Here is a 15,557-nt window from a genome sequence, read left to right on the forward strand (position 1 = left end):
GAGCACAATTTTTTAGAGTGCTTCACCAGTGCATGTCAAATACACACTGTTGCCAGGATGTGAGTCAGGCATCATTTTTAGCAGGCAAGCTGGACCCATCAAATGTCTGAAAAAATCAAACTAGCATGGAATTATTTTATGAAGCTGCATAAGATTAAAACATTAAAGCAACTAATTGGCCAACAGTTAAATCACAAGCAGCGTTTCCTTGCTTCTCAGTGAGCTTGCAACTTCTGTGGCCAAACACATGGTGATTTTAAAGGCATTGGTTTTACAGAAGCGTTTATAGGAAAAGGGAAAAAGGAGGAGGAAAATTAAAAGAAAGAATCACAGAACCTGTACTTGAACCTAGAACACAATGTACCATTTTTCACCCACCTGTATGAAGAGCAAGAGCTCTTTAGGCCTTGTTCGCAACAGGCAAGCGCTCTCAGTAGCATGAGGCATCTGAATTCCATGGGAAAACAGAGCCTGTGGCAGGACTGGCTGTGCTCCACTGTGGAGGTAATGTGGCCGAGGAGGATGGGCATGCACCTCTGCACCAGGAGCTGACCTTTCCTCCCCCTGCTGGGAAAGGGCCACTGCACTTTTTTCAGAAATAAGAAATGGGGTAAAATTAGTCCAAAAAGCTGTAACTCTCACTGAAGATGTTTAAGCTTAACCCTCAAGTGCCAATAAATGCACATACACTTTTGTATATGATATTACACAAGATATTATATATATGTTTTATATATATTATATGTGCGTGTGTGTATAATGTGTATTATAAGTGTACATGCACTTATAATAATCTGGGACCCGACATTTGCAGGTGTCATCTAGGCAATGGAACAGCTAACTCTGAAGTTACCATCTGCAAAAATGCATAGGTAAAAATGCATATATGCCAATATATAGGAAGTTTTCACTGGTCACAGATCTACTATTGAATTTGACTTAGTATTAATCTAAATCTAACTAGATGGCTTTGGAAAAAAATATAATTAAAAACTACAGGATGCATCTTTGTGTTGAATCCATTTCTCCAGGATATAGTTTAAATATGTTGTTCTAACTCCAGATATATATTCCCATTGCTGAGCCAAGGCAAACTCACAGAATTAACTCAGTGAATTTTTAATATTCTGTTCAAAAGAATGAGACCCACAGAAAGTTGGCTTTTCTTCCAGCTGGCACCAGCACAAAACATTATGGCATCATGCTGATTTCATGAGCGTCATTGTATTAAATTGTGAGCATCACAGCAGCAAAATACCCCAAAATATCTAAAAACTTGTTCTGGAGAGAATGCTTCAGAAATTGATGGCTTGTACAGATACTCAAAACCTTTCATCACTATTTTCCTTCTTTTCTTTCAAAAGCATTTACAGTTCCCTGGAAGAAGTATGTAGCGGGATGGGGGGGGAGGAAGTGAACCCTTTCTATGATGGACTGGAGTTCTGTCTTCAGCACAGGGAATTTGAATCCAGCTTGTTCTATTACCTACAATTAGGTCAACATCCACAAGGATCAAAATGGTTCTGGAGAAGTAGGTTTGCTTGAGAAGTCGGACAAGGCTTCAGTGTCACCCACACGGCAGAGGCATGGGGTAACCCTGCCCATGCAGAAGGTCCTTCCTCATTTTATGCATGGAAAACAGCACTTGCTAACAGGGCTCCGGAGCCTGCAGACCACTAAGTGCCTCCCTTAGTGCTCGCAGCAGCACGATCTCCTGTCAAACTCCTATGCCATCTGGAGAACTTGCGGTATGTACGTGGTATCCCTTCCCTGAGAGTTATCTGGCTTGGCTGTCAGCACCCGGGAAGATTTTGTAGTAATTTATGGGCTTTATATTTAACATTAAATGTGGATGGTCTCTTTGACATTATTTAAATCTTTTATTTATCACTTTGCCGCATGCACAAAATGTGTTTTCTCTCGTCTCCTGCTTTCTGGGGTGCAATACAGAATATTTCCCCAAAAGCTATGCAGCCCTGAGCCACCTGCCAGATTCCCATGTATTATAATATTTTCGGCCAGCTGCTGTGGTAGCTGTTCATGCCAAGGGCAAGAATTCCCCTGCTCCGGTTTTAGCTTTTGTGCAGTCCGGAGCCTGCTTTCAGCCAAACTGTGAGCATAAAGCCTGAGCCGGAGAGAGCTGCAAGAAAAGATCAAACCTCTCAGAGCCCGTAACCAGCTGGTGGAGCCCAGGTATCATGTCCTGCTCCAGGTGTCGGTGCGATGCACCCCCTTCCTGCCCTCTCCAGCGCTCTGCCCCTGTCCTTTACTGGGGGCCTTCTAGGCAGAATAGCAAATACGTAGGCGTAGTGATCCCAGAGGAGATTTTTGGCAGCAAGTACTGACGTGGCTGATTGCTGGGAGCTGGTGTGGTACCTCTGGCTGGGCCACTCTTAACCCCAGCTTTGCCAAGGACACGCCACTGAAGTGGGTGAGTTGGAAGATTTTCCCATTTTAAGAGCTAATACTGGCTTTGCCACGCTTTTCTCGGGTTTTTTTTTCCTTTTTTTCTTTTTTTTTCTTCTTATTTTAAAACTTTTTTTACTTTGCAATTGGATGTCAAACAGGTTTTTATTGATGTTTTTTCTGGTGCCTAGCAGTTCTAAATAGTTTGTAGTTTTCTGATGGACACATCACTTCCTTGTCAGTGTCTTCAGAGATATTTGGGAGTGTTCAGACAACAGTAACCTACTTCCAAGTGACTTTGTTTTGGGTGTCCAGTTCAAAACATATGCTGGGTATGGGGTTTTGATTCTTCGGAAATTCCTGACATTCCCCTCTGGAAGTCAGATGTCTCAGATGGGACATCCAAGATCATTGGCTGCTTTTCTGAAAGAAAAAAAAATAAAAAAAAAGTCAGGCCACAGTGCTCCAGGAATATATTTAATCATACTCATGTCCACAGCACAGGAGAAATAGCATTGCTGCCTAAAGAGCTTGTTTCTGCAAATTGCTGATGCAAAGGAGCTGTGATTAGTGGTCTGTAGGCACTGGCAGGAAGCATCGTAAACATGCACACAGGCTTCCTTCTCAAAACTGCTTTGGTTCTGAGCATCTTTTGTGCTGAGCTAACACAGCTCTCTGGTTATTTCCATTTGGGTTTGGATCTCAGAAAAGGTACCACAGTCCAGAAAAAAGGATAAATCCAAGTGGAGGAGGTAGATGAACAACCCTATGGGGAAAAAAAGCCCACCAACACTCTGATGAAAAATATACTGTTGGAATTGCTGGGAAGAACCTCTCTAGATCCCTGCTCAGGAGGTGGGAAGCCTTACCTCTTACTGCAGGAGAGCCGAAAGGAAAGGTTGTGTTCAGCCACTGAGAAGGTCCCAAGTGGAGAAGAGGAGAATTGTGAAAAAGCAACTTGCTGCCACTTGTAACTGGTAGCTGGAGAGGCCCTGGTGTTGTAGGGCTGGGCTCCCACCAGTACAGCTGGGAATTGTGGAGAGGAGATGCTAGAGAGGTAATGCATTCTGGCAGGGTTTTACATACAATTTCTTTAGTACCTCTGAATTTTGCAGGGTATGGAAGGTCTGAACGCAGCCTGTGTGGGATTCCTGTTCATGAAGTTGTGAGGAAAAAGGGACACACTTTATACTTACCGACAAAAAGTCTTTCTGACTGCAGAATTAGAAGGTTCATGGTAACAGTGCTTCAGTCTTTGATACCGTACATTGAGATAGTCATGGGTAGCTCCTGAGAAATTACAGTTTTTGTAATGAATTACAGTTGCATGCACTCAGGTAGCCTTAACTTCTGAGCAGAGGCCTGTGCTGCTCTTCTGTTGACCAAAAAGCAGAGAGGTACCACCCACAGCTTTGCTTGCTTTCCAGGACCTGTACAGCAAGGACCTGAGTGGTCAATGCCCACTGGGTCTGCTCAGCCCTATCTGCCCTGGAGGGATGATGGGAGCTGCGGGGCAGAGTTGACCCAAGGGCACGTCCAGTTGTTCATTTATCTATTGATTTTTTTCAAAGCCTGAATGGCCAAATTTCACGTAACACAGGCTGAGTGCCTTCTCGGGTGGGTAGCATGGGGCTTTTCATGTGACAGGAAAACTGCAAATTCGTTTTGACTGTGGTGAGCAACAGATTGCAGTTGTGTGTGTGTGGTCACGACAAAACTCCACAAAAGGAAAGGATGCCTCTGAAGTTGAAGGGTTAATGGCTTGTTCCTAAAGTGGTTATTGAAATGGGCATCTTCCTGCTTGCCGTTGGGAATTGTTTTGGTGGCCCATTGACCCAGAGGTGGAGTGGGTGCTCTGGAGCTAGACAGAGGAAATTAGGGGCGTGCGGCTGTGAGAGCAGGACAGGCCCCTGTGGCGTTCTCTCATTCTTGCTTTTCAGGCCTTTCCCTCTCCATAGATCTCCCTCAGCATTTTGCAGGTCGAGCTCTTTGCCCCATCTGCAGTAGCTGTGGGGACACCCTTTCTCAGGAAGCAGTGAGGGTTAAGGAAGGTTGAGCTCTTGAACTGCAAACATACAAGGTGTCTTTTTCTTCCTTGTGGATATGTTAATCCAAACAACCTAATAAAGAGCCGAGCCAGTTCTCACATATTTAATTGTCTGTCTTATTTGGGTTTTGTTTTGGGGTTTTTTGCTCTGCAAGTCTGAACAACTGGTCCTGCTCATTCTCACTGTTTTCCTGTTTGTGCTGGTCCTGGCTTTTTCCTGTGAAGCATCTCTCCCTTGTGAAGTAAGTGGTGCTTTAAAGGGAAATCTTCAGCAGAAGCGCAAGGGCAAAAAACCCCGATCTTTTGTCTTCATATGCAAAAAGAAATTCCAATGGCAGTTCTCAAGAAATTCTTCATTTTGACCACTTCTTCCATCTGGTATTTCCTTGTGTCCTTCCCTTCATAACTCCCCTAACCTAACTGTGATTTACTAAATAAATGCCAAAGCATTGGATTCTTCTCATACAGCCAAAAAAAAAGCGGTGCCTACTGTCCTAATGACTATCTGCCTCATGTGATACTTCAAAATATTATTTGTACTGCATGGGAGCAGAAGACTCTCTCAGAACACCTTTGGAAGTGGGTGAATTTTTCTATCAATTTCCACAGGCTCTGGATCAAACCCAAAAAGACGTCTCTCAGCTGCAGTCATGGCTAACAGGCATAACAAACTCATGGCCAGCTGGGCTGGCTTCTTTGGAGAAATGTGTTTAGTCAGAGTGTATCTGGAAGGTAACACACCTGCTTTCATCTTGCCAACCTCCAAACACAGGGCATGGAGTGGGGCATGAACATGCAGAGCTGCATTTTCATAGCAGGCTTTGGAACCTGCGGCACCCGTGCCTGGAGTAGGATTTCACTCCATCAACACTCTTGCTAGTTTTGCTAGAGCTTTTTGGGTGTGGAGCTAAAGGACATGAATCAGGTTGAAACACTGGTTCTTCATCTGTGTTTTGGATGTGTATGGCAGAACCCAAACTTCACGGAAGAAATAATTAGCACAGAATGATTTGAATTGGAACAGACCTCTGGAGGTCAGCTAGTCCAAAAAGACTGATGAGGTAGCATTTTGTGGTTCACTTTTGACTTTGACTTTCTATTATTTTCCCAATTTCTGGAAAAAACTTAGGTATCCCATTATGCCAATATATTGCACAAATTAATCGGAGCTTACTCCTACCTGTGTTTGATGATGATTCACAGAGCCCACTCATGAGACACCTTAGGCTGGGAACGCAGCCAAAAAAAAGCAGTTTCTGTCTTGATGAACTGCATCAAAATATACCTGAGTGGACTGACTCCTCCACCAGAAAGTAAGTTGAGGGTTGGGGTCATCTCAGAAATTCCAGGTAAAATGATAATATCATAATTACAAAAATTAGTAGCAGTTCTGTTACTGTGTCCCACATATGATGCCAGATAACAGAAAGCCCACCTCATCTGGAAACCAACAGGCCTTGTAGTTCATGTTCTCTAAGCTTTAGTAAGGATGAGCAAAGCATTTTGTGCACTACTTCACAAGTATCCTTAGAAGGCTGTTCTTGGTTACACCGCCACAGCTTGGGGCTGTCCCTGGAGTTACACCGGTATACCCGAAAGGTGTTTGACCGCTGCTTCTTCTCAGATGTACTTGAAAACACTAAACCCTCTAAATAGCAAGTGTAGCCCTGCGTCTCAGGCTCCTGTTCGAGTGCTAGCTTTTGCTTGCCCACTGGCAGGATTTGCTCCTCTGCAGCCCAAACATTCCTGGGCAGGAAGCTTCGTGTTGGCCCAGCCGGTGGTTTTTCTGATTTGTATATGAAGTACTAGAGGGACTAACTGGTTTGATGGATGAGAGGTGCTGAAGTTAGACCATATGGCCTCCTTGCTCTCTGCCCATGTCTGTGAATGCAAGCAAAAATATGCTGGAATTTTTCTCCCTTTGGAGTTTCTTTCAGGGATCCCATTACAGAGTGTGCTTTTGCAGAGCCTATAATAACGGACAGGCAGTTAAAATAAATCCTTGGTGTTTAAAGTTGGCAGCTAGAGCGTGCCTATACAAAGGGTTGTATGTGAACTAAGCTTTCTTCTCAGGCTGGATGGCATGACATCAGCTGAGGACATGGCTCTCGTAGCCTTCCTCCCACCCCAGGCTCCTGACACCAGTTTGACACTCCAGCCTTAGTTCAATCAACAATGATGTCTTTGGTGCCTTAGGTCAGATTTTTTATCATAGTTAGATCTGTCTCATGTGGATAGTGCAAGACAGCGAAAGAGTATGTAAAGAAGTTTATAACTAGCTGCCCAACTTCCAGTGCTGATTAACTGCAATGATTAAAATGATTTGCATCCTTTTAAAAATAGAATGAGCCTTCCTGAAATACAGCAAGAAGCAGCCCTGCCCCTAGACCTTAGGAGAGCTGTGGTGGTACCAAGCGTGGAGGCACATCCTCAGAGATGGTAGCATACACCTTCTGCAAGGGACTGAAATCTGTGGATCTAGAAAATGATTGTGTGTAAACCCCGATGTATTTGTTATTACAGTTTTGAGGCTTGGAAGCAACGAAGTAATTGATGTATCAGAAATTGCCAGACTGGCTCACAGTCATCCGACAGTTCCCCTGGGATAGTGGCAACTTCTCCTCTGTTCTGATAGTTATGCTACAACAAAAGAAGGGAAGATAGGTATGTACATATCATTTAAGTGTTAATTTAGCAGAGACTCAAATGTTTTGATTCTTATGACAAGAACATGTAGTCCTCAAAGGCTGAGGAGATGTTCAGCGCTACTGTAGGGAGGGGCCCAGGGACTGAGGCGGGATGTCTGCTGTGAGATTGAGCTGAGCAGTGCTCCTCCTGCTCCAGAGGAAGACAGGCTACAAAATATCTGTAAGAACACAAGAAAAGTTCATCCAAGGCTGTGCCAAGCCTCTTCTGCTGTCTCTTGAGGTTGTCTTTGCTGAGACCAGAAGTGAGGGGTCCTGCCAGAAGCAGCAGCTGGAGCTGCAGGGCACACCAATGGGTTGGTGTGTGCTGCCAGTGGGTGGGAGGACTGGGGAGTCTGCTCCACTTCGTGCTGCAGGAGGGGAGTGGTGAGGGGGGGAGTTGCACCTTAGCACAGGTGTTTGAGTGTCATCTTTGCTGTGTTCCCCTGCCTGCTGCTCACACAGGTGTGCCGCACCTGTACCAGCCTCTTCCAGTGAAGGAAGAGCTCAGGCACAGGAGGCATCTGTGGACATCTTCCTGTGTATACCTAGAAAACCAGGTTGGTTTATACCACAGAAATTCAGTAAGAATATATTTGCACTGGCTACCATCTTCATTAGCCCAACCTGCCTCCAACCTGCACACCATCTCCACAGAGGACTGAATTCCAAGAGAGAAAAGGGATATGAAAGAGAACTGCATGTGTGTATATTAATAAGAACTGGTCGAAGTACGGAATGGTTTAAGAGAGAATATCTGATGTTTAACTCCCATTTCATGCAAAAAACCAATCCATGCTTCATGGGCTTTCTTGCAGATCCTCAGCAGTGGTTGTGAACTGGCCACTACAAAGATACCACCTTAGTATAATGAACACTGGCCCACAGGAGTTTGCTTATGTGGGAGCAGGCATCATACTGGGACAGAAGGATTAATTGAGCTCTTTAGAATTCCCTTTGATCTGCACCAGAAATACCCAGTGTAATACCTCTGACCTGATTATATTTTAAACCTCAGTACCTGAAGCGTTTGGACTCTGCACTGTCCTCCCAAAAGGCAAATGCAAGCTCAGTAGTTTTTGGGGTTTTGCTTGTATCAGCTCCTTTATTTTGCCACTTAACTCTTACCTGGCCAGTTTGGTGCTGCTTAGTGTACCACAGAGCTGGTGTTTTCACTTGCAGAGATTGTCATTTGTGATAACTCCATTCATCACTTTGGCACTTACCCAAAACATACAATTAAATCGCTATTAAAGCACTGGGACTCTGAAACACTGATCTTTCACATATAATTTAATCAAAAAGCTCAAATAACTAATTGCCTGTAAAAAGGATGAGCCAAAGCTTCTCGTGGGTATATATGCATGTGCATAAAAATGAAGTGTGGGGGATTCTCGTGCTTTCACAGGCAGAATTATAGGGTTCTTCTTTTGCAAAGGGTTAAGCATATAGTTAAGTTCATGTGTGTTTGCATGCTCTTAGCTGTTCCACTAAAGGAAAAAGGAAAAAAAAATTATATCAATGGAATATTTTCAGTCAGGTCTAATGATTTTAAAAAAAATATCACCAGCCTTTCAGCTCTTCAAGGTTTTCAAGCAGCGGTATTCAAATCAGTCAACTTCTGCTACAGGAAACTAGGCATAGAGCTCGGTAAAATAATTTTAAAAAACATATATATAAGGAGAAAAGACTTCAACAAGCAAAAAAGATATCTTCATTTAAACTTTACAGAAATTAAGGAATGGTCATATAACATCATTCTTTACCTGTGTTGAAGTTCATGTAGTTAGGAGTGTATCTTCAATGGGTTTTACATAAGTAATAGAAAGATCTAAAATAGGTTACTCTCCATCCCACTGGGTGGAGAATCCTTCAGTATGTTTTTACTACTCTATAAATGTACTTTACTAGTTAGAGTCCAAAGGCAACAATTGGCCCTAATGATAATTCTCCATATAAATGAGAGATGTTTACTCTGAACTTACATGTGTGTACTCACGTGAAGGACATGCTCCCTTTCACAGTGCTTGCTTACACAGGACATGATCTGTGCGCATAAGCACATACCCTGGCAGCAGCGCAAAAGGGTGGAAGCAAACACACACGGAGGGTGTTGTTGAGATGCCAACTGTTAGAGCTACAGCCTTTTGGGAACCTGGCAACCCTATGCTACACCTGACTGATCTGCTTTTGCGATGGAAGTTCTGCTCAGGTGCCGGAACCTGATGGTGGTGTCTGCTTTGCATCCACAGCTTGATTATGATCACAAAAACAATGCAACGTGTTTACAAGTGTATGTGCATAATAATACAATTCAGAGCACGTACATGGCAACCTTTCTGTAAAGCTCTTGCCATCTGACTGGGAGTTGATATACTTGTCACAAGAATGCACTAGGCATCACAACATATAGTTTTTGAGTGCTGCGCTCAGTGACAAATGAAGAAAGAACTAGTCCTGGTCCCATTGGGGTTGTCATTAAAGAAATGGTTCTCCCCACTCAGAACAGGAAAATCGCTAGCATCTCCTGTGACTTGTTGCTATTTAAAGGTCTTTTACTTGATGTGGGGCATCAGGAAAGATGGGAAACTTGGGAAATAATTCCTTTAAATTATTTTTAGAAAAGATGGGGCTGAATTGCTGGCTTTGCTTTCTCTTCATAGGGGAGGAATCTTGGAAGTTGCAGGTGCATCGGCCCTCAGAGACGAGGGGGAATCAGAACCGATGAAGACTTGTACCACCTCTGTGCAACTTCACATGTCACCTTTCCAAAGGGCCTTGTCACCCTGCTTGTTTAAGGGCAAGCCCGCAGGTGCAGTTGTAGTGAGACATCCACACTCCTGGTCAGCAAAGCGTAAGCCATTTGGTGCCCTCTTGACCGCAAGCTGCCATTTTTTGTGTTCAGGGTGAATGATCTGATGTGAGGACTGCGCTGGGTTCTACCCAAGTATGTAGCCCATCTGAGGGCACTTGTTTCATGCCCTGATAAATAGCATGAGGACTTGCAAAACCATTTCAGGGTACAAGACCAGCTACAATATTTTAGGAGCGCAGTGCAGAGTGAAAGGAACCAAAATTAGTGCAGCCTCATTCATACTGTTTAGTGACAGAGACCCCTACCCCAAACCCTGGGGACAGTTGAATGCAGTAGACAAAAACAGAGCAAGGACATGACTTAACAAGCCATGACTAAGGGTCTACTGGTCAGGTTTGCTCCTGGGCTTTCTTACAGTGATACTAGTTTCTTGGGGCATGTGTTTATAGCATCCTCATCAGGCCTTGTCCAAGCCACTGTGTCTTAGACATGACACAAGCCAGGATAAAATATCACTGTTTGCACCTCGGCGTGGAGATAGAACTTCCATCAGCCAGAAGCAAAAGCATTGTCTGTTCTTTGTCTGTCCCTCCATGAGGATGTGCTGTGCTTGTGTGTGTGTGGTCTCCTTGTTCAGGCTATCTTGTGTCTGGTGTTCTCAATTCTGTGCCTCAGTTCAATTCCCAAACCAAGGTTTGAACTAATTCCTCAGTATACTCATGCCTCACTGCACTATGTGCACTGGCTACATCTTTTAAGACATCTCTGAGACAGGTTAAAAGAGTTATTTGGAAAGCTTTCCCTTCATGCATGGAAGACTAGCCACCTTTAAAGCATTTCATGGTGGGCTGACGCAGGGACAGCAATTTTCTCTCACATTATCTTTAGGTCTCACTGTAAGTCAGGCAAATTTTAAGATAAATTTAGGGATATTTAAACACTTCTTTTTTGATTTATTCAACTTTACAGACTGGTTAAGACCAGTCTAAACCCAAACCCTTCCCCTGCAAGGGTTTCAGATATTTTATTGCTACAGGATTTCTGGTTCATAGAATCGTAGAATAGTTTAGGTTGGAAGGGACCTTTAAAGGTCACCTAGTCCAACACCTCTGCAATAAGCAGGGACGTCTTCAACTAGATCAGGTTGCTTAGAGCCCTGTCCAACCTGGCCTTGAATGTTTCCAGGGAGGGGACATCCACAACTTCTCTGGGCAACTTGTTCCAATGTTTCACCACCCTCATCAGAAAAAATTTGTTTGTCCTTATATCTAGTCTGAATCTGCCCTCTTTTAGTTTAAAACCATTACCCCTTGTCCTATCACGACAGGCCCTACTAAAAAGTCTGTCTCCATCTTTCTTATAAGCTGCCTTTAAGTATTGAAAGGCTACAATAAGGTCTTTCCAGAGCCTTCTCTTCTCCAGGCTGAACAACCCCAACTCTCAGCTTTTTTTTTTTCACAGGAGAGGTGTTCCATCCCTCTGATCATCTGTGTGCCCCTCCTCTGGACCTGCTCCAACAGGTCTATGTCCTCCCTGTGCTGAGGACTCCAGAGCTGGACGCAGTACACCACGAGGGGTCTCACCAGGGTGGAGTAGAGGTGCAGAATCGTGTCCCATGACCTCCTGGCCATGCTTCTTTTTATGTTATCCAGGATATGGTCAGCTTTCTGGGCTGTGAGCACACATAGTTAGTTGTTTAGTTCCAAACTGGAGAGCTGTTAGTCTCACTGCTGACCTGAGGTGAGATTTCACCCTTTGTCTTCCTTTGCCCTCTTCCCTGGAGCCACAAATCTTCTCCTTTGCTTAAAAGCTTCATGTGCCTTCCCTTCCTGATGTTACTAGCAGCCAGCCTGGAGCCCTGGTCCTCAAAACTATTCTTGCAGCCCGTGTGACTCAGGTGTGGTGCAGTGGTCCCACAGCCCAGATGTCCCCCTACAGCCGCCTCCAGTCTGCCTACCCCTTTGCTACCATTAAGGCCAGCCGGTTTCCCTCCTGCAATACAGTTCTCCTGCAGGATGCTCTGACTCCCTCCCTAATGTGCCTGGTAACTGGCACAAGCCATCTGACCTGATCCCCCAAACTACCAAGACCACCTGTAAGGGTATGGGGGAGGGTGCTGCTAGTCTGCCTCAGGAAAGCCCAAGTCTGGCTCCCTTTGCCCTAACCCTACCCCATATCCTAGGCAGTCTGTTCAGGGAGGGATGTTGTATTTTTCTGCATTCTGGTTCAAGGAGAGGAAAGAGGCAACGTTGTTCTCCAAAAAGGCTAACAGCCCATCTCACAGGCATAGTCCGAAAACTCTTTGTACATCAGCAGTTCTATTACTTACATACTTGATGATTGCGCAACGGTTAGACGGTTTTGGATTTTCTAACCATAACCTTTTCTAGGAATATGGAGACAAAATTTTGTCCTTGAGAGATCACCAAACCCCCACGGAAGTCAATGAAGTTGTAAATGAGACTAGCATCTGACCTACTTCCTATTATTGGTTTTTTATTAAGAAAGTCACTTCTCAGGTGTTTGATTCACCTGATATACATCTAAAGAGCAGAAAAATACAAAATTAACTTTAGGAAAAACTACTCTTTCTATGTCGCTACATCTCTGAAGAAACACTGGATGTGTGCCTGGAGATAACTTCAGACTGAATCAAAACTGGGTCCTAGAGCTCACAATGTTACTCAGGCTTCCCTAATGAATGATGATTTGCTTATGTGTTCCCCAGCAGTGAGCTAACGAGGCTCCTTTAAATAAAATGCATATTAATACTGTCCTGTCTAAGTAATGGGCTTTGCAGTCCGCTGTCATTATGGTGAATTAGCTCTGCAGAGACAACTTGAGGAAACGTATGTTCAACAAAGTGTAATATAATGTGTGCATCTTTGGGCAACATGTGTATGGTAGATACCTGCAGGGAGAGCCTGTCAGTTCACTAACATACCCTCAAACATTCTTGGATCTCAAGGGCTTCTATACTGCCATTTATTTTCCATCAATGGTACATACTTGTGTAGATCCTGGCACTCTGTGTGTGTGTAAATGAGTGTGTATATGTCTCAAAGAGAATAAAGGGGAGTGTGAATCTCCAAAGCTCCGTGACTTTAGAAGGGGCAAATAACTGGTGGTGTGTTTTTGAGTGACCCTTGGTATCTATCACGTACCACCCTTCAGGACATGTATTTCCAGTTATTTCTGATCACCCTGTTTGGTTGCTTTCATGTTCTCTCATGCTTTGCCTAAAGGGAAAAGATTATTCAACTGTTAGGTCATCTTGTACAACTGCTCTTCTTTCTCAAGAGTCCTCTTTTCCAGAAAGGTACTTCAACCAAAATTGTAGCAGGGATTCCTAAAGGGTGAGATGCTGTGGATAAGCTTACAGGTAAAGCCAGCATGACCTAACACTGTGTCGGCACCATAACAAGAAAAAAGGCTGTTGCTCTGTGTAACATCTTTATAGACATTTCCTAACACATTAAATGGCAAAGTTTTCTGTCTGCCTTTCCAGTGCTTGCATTCGCACAGGTATTTTTATACCATTAGCTATCTTGGCAACAAAGCTCCAACAAAGATGGCAATACTGGAAAAAAAAATCCATTTAGAGGTATGTTTTTTCCAAACACAGGTCTGAGCTAGCAAAGACGTTTTATCATCACACAAACATAATACTGCCAAAAAGTGAATTCTTGCTCTGCCTTTTACCCTCACAGCAATACTGCTTTACCCTATGATAGTTTTAATGTTCAAACACCAAGAAGCATCTTATGGTGATGCTTCAGAATGTGGGAAGTATTCAGTAGGTGTCATTCCTCACTTTGTGTTGATAAGGTATCAAAGTGCAAAATGTAAACTTGTTTTTGTGAGAATTTTCTTTCTCTCCTGTTGACTTTGGAGATTGGGGTAGTTGGGCATGTTGTGGTTGGGCATCCATTGTTTGGGGGGCAATACTGGCAATTAAATTTGGTTTATTTCTTGCTGGTTGCTCCACCCTGGCTATGCTATCTGTCATGGAATAATCTGGCTCTGTGTGGATGGTGGGTCCTGGGAGCACTGCCTATCTTGCTGGGGTGGGCAGGAGCCCTGGACAGGTCCTGACACAGAGACCCAGCAACACACAAGTTTCCATACATTCTTTCCCTACCTTCCCCTTTCCTCCCATCCACGCACTGCTTTCCACTGCAAGATAACCCAGGTGTGCAGGTTTGTCCTTGAACTAGCCAGCTGATCAGTTCGGAGGTACTCTGCAATAAACCTGCCTCGCTGACCCAGAAACTAAAAAACATTTAGTTTATCAGCTACGCTTTTGTCTTTGTCCTGCAGGGGGTTTCTAGTGCTGGATGGTGATCCATCACCTTTGAATCATTCTTTCATGACTGGTGTCACCATCTGTGGCTCCAGCCATCGTGTCCATAGTGGCTTTTCCTTTGTGTAGGTGCACGCTGTGATTCCTCCATCACATACTGCTAGTCTCGGACCACAGAAGGTTTTGTGCAGAAACTACTTCTGGGGTGACAGGTGAACAGACAGAGGAAACTGTGAGCAGCAACAGATGTCCTGATACCTGACTAGGAGCAAATTTTCAAGCTCCTTTCAGTGCCCTTAGGGCACTAATAGACCTTAATAGCCCAGACCAGTCTCACCTGCCAGCCCCCGCACCCACCCACTCACCCTCTCTGGCAATGGGCCCAGGAGTTCTATTTAAGTGCAGTCCTGGGCCTTTAGTTCTTGCCTAGGCTGCTGTGGGAATGCTGGTACTCAGTTCTGTCTCTGACCTAGTGTCCTTGGTGGACCTGCAGCTCTGTCTCCTGCTGCTCATGACTGGACCCTGGAATGTCCCCTAGACCCAATCCATCAGTGTGCCCTGTAGGGGGTAGTCACTTCAGTATGTTATCCCCACCCTGTTCATACCCTGTGGGATGACACCCTTGGTGGTGAGGGCACTGGGGTTACCCTTGGCTTCTGGCTTATCCTCTCTCATGCAGCAGCCCTACTCCTGATGTTCTCTGATGCTCTCGTAGATCTTGGCAGGAATACTCATTTGATGTTTTGGTAAGGGATTACCTTATGTGTTGGTTGTTTAGCTAATTTTAGTGTATTTTGTTCAAAAAAATGCAAGTTGTGCTTATCATAAAGCAATGCTTAATCTCTACTCTTTTCTTTACAACAGGTATGAGGCTCTGGAAGTGAAAGCAAGCAATGATGAAGATGATGGTCCACCTAGGTTGGAGGTGTCACCAAGGTGAAGTGAGCAGCTGAAGTCACTTGGCTTCTTCAGCTTGGAGAAGAGGTCTGAGGGGTGTCCTCATCACAGTCTACAACTTCCCCAAGGTGGGAGGCACTGATCTCTTCTTTCTGGTGACCAGCAATAGGACAAGAGGAAATGGAATGAAGGTGGGTCAGGGGAAGTTCAGACTGGACATTAGGAAAAGGCTCTTTGCAGAGAGAGTGGTCAGTCACTGGAACAGGCTCCTCAGGGAAGTGCTCGTGGCACCAAGGCTGTCAGAGTTCAGGGAGTATCTGGATGATGCTCTTAGTCATATGGCTTAGTGTTAGGTAGTCCGGTGAGGAGCAGGGAGCTGGACTAAATGATCACTTTGGGTGTCTT

The 15,557-nt window shown here is 44.4% G+C and overlaps 1 long non-coding RNA gene across 1 annotated transcript; it reads left to right on the top strand.

The window, feature by feature from the left end:
• The first annotated feature begins 1,445 nt into the window (after positions 1-1,445).
• On the top strand, positions 1,446-15,427 carry LOC130149258 (uncharacterized). Its single transcript, XR_008821846.1, has 3 exons — positions 1,446-2,431; positions 6,977-7,117; positions 15,120-15,427. It is a non-coding gene; the product is annotated as an uncharacterized LOC130149258 (long non-coding RNA).
• Positions 15,428-15,557: the final 130 nt, after the last annotated feature.

This window comes from Falco biarmicus, chromosome 4 (assembly GCF_023638135.1).
Source record: "Falco biarmicus isolate bFalBia1 chromosome 4, bFalBia1.pri, whole genome shotgun sequence".
NCBI classification, from domain to species: Eukaryota; Metazoa; Chordata; class Aves; order Falconiformes; family Falconidae; genus Falco; species Falco biarmicus.